This window comes from Schistocerca piceifrons, unplaced genomic scaffold (assembly GCF_021461385.2).
Source record: "Schistocerca piceifrons isolate TAMUIC-IGC-003096 unplaced genomic scaffold, iqSchPice1.1 HiC_scaffold_1058, whole genome shotgun sequence".
Taxonomy (NCBI): Eukaryota; Metazoa; Arthropoda; class Insecta; order Orthoptera; family Acrididae; genus Schistocerca; species Schistocerca piceifrons.
The window spans coordinates 82,501-84,446 of NW_025726861.1; positions in this window are offsets into that span (position 1 = coordinate 82,501).

A 1,946-nucleotide genomic window follows, 5' to 3' on the forward strand; every position below is an offset into this window, starting at 1 on the left:
TTAGGCGAGTAGACGCTTTCGGTGCGACCACCCGTGCTCCCAACTGAGCTTGCCGCTGCCGACAGAGGCCCGGGAGCGTGCTGTCGTGGCATTGCCGGCGGGAGACAACACGCGCCACCTACGGTGACCGGCAGCTCCAACGCCAGCGCCACAGAAGGACAAAAGCCCCACTTGGGTGCCGAAGCGAACTCTCCCAGCACAGCGCACGCGCCAACACATCCGCACAGCTGCGATACAAACCACCAGCGAGAACCGCTGGGGCGACCGAGCAGCAGACGGCGTCGCGGCGCCGAGCGCCGGGCGGCGGCGCATCCTCAACGCACACAGTCCTCAATCGGACCAGCACACTGAAGATGTCCACCGCGCTTCGCACCGGGCCCGCGAGGACCTACTTTGGCCGCACGGCGCCGCGCGCAGGGTGCGCCGGCGCGCAGCTGCGACGCCTGCCGCGTCCGTCGGCCGGCGCGCCTGCCACTGGCCGCCCCCACCAGCCGGCTGTAGCGCGTGCGCCCACGCACCGCGCGGCCAGCACGCCGGGAGGCGCCCCCTCACCGGCCGGGGACGGTCCCACCCAGCCACCGCCGCGTATCGCTTCACACCCAGATGCCGTTCAGTTTCGTCGGCATGGTGGGTATCGCTGGAACAACCGGTTCGTACCTCAACCTATCGTCGCCATCACCGATTCACCCCTAGCGAGAACAACCGCACCACAACAGGTTACCATTTGTTCATTTGCGTAACTTCACCAGAAAACGCAGGCGTCCATCGCCATTTGCAACTTCAACGATTATTGCATGCCTGTGTCAGGTGTCACGCCACACTACGTCTGCCCACATACACGCAACAAAATGTGCACGCCTAGACAATACGTGGAAGGTGGCCCCCGTACGTATGCGATGTCCATTGCTCGAACGACTGTCAACCGGCCTCTGTAGCATGTCGCAGATATGGAACGCGGTGCACCATGCCATCACGGTGTGTGAGGAGAGACGACTAGGTCCGAATACATCAACAGACAGCTCATGCTGATCGCCATCCACGGCGTCCGTTCCTCCCACACGTCTCTATGGCGTACCACACTGCAATCCAGCTCTCATAGGGAGACGACACGTAGCTGCGTGCACAATATTTGCACTGTATGGTCCGCCGTTTTTGGGCGCAGTCGTTGTACGGTCACACATGTGCCACGATGTATCATTCGGTACATAAGGACGAATGTGCAGTACAGATTGTGGTTTACGCGTACGACATTAGCGGACGGTTGACACAGGCCGCACCACAACGTAGCCTGAGTACGTCGCATGCGAAGGGCATTGAACATGCAAACTTCTCACCAACCAGCTTGCGAAGGCAGGGGGGCAAGGTGGGGACGTGGGGAGGGGCGGCATGTACGTCCTGCTGCCATCCACATTACAGTGTACAGCAGGAGCATGTGGAAAGTCAGCAAGACTTGCAAGGTGTTTAACATGAAGCGATACACAGGGGAGCGGGCAGTGCGAGTAGCGAACTATATTGCGAGGGTTGCGGGTGGGCAACACTACACTAATTGAACGAGTCGTATAACAATTACAGAGCAGGTTTAGGCGACAACATGGGTTACGTTAGGGGACAACGTGGGTTACGTTAGGGGACAACGTGGGTTACTTTAGGGGACAACGTGGGTTAGGTTAAGGCACAACGTGGGTTAGGTTAAGGCACAACGTGGGTTAGGTTAAGGCACAACGTGGGTTAGGTTAAGGCACAACGTGGGTTAGGTTAAGGCACAACGTGGGTTAGGTTAAGGCACAACGTGGGTTAGGTTAAGGCACAACATGGGTTAGGTTAAGGCACAACATGGGTTAGGTTAAGGCACAACATGGGTTAGGTTAAGGCACAACATGGGTTAGGTTAAGGCACAACGTGGGTTAGGTTAAGGCACAACGTGGGTTAGGTTAAGGCACAACGTG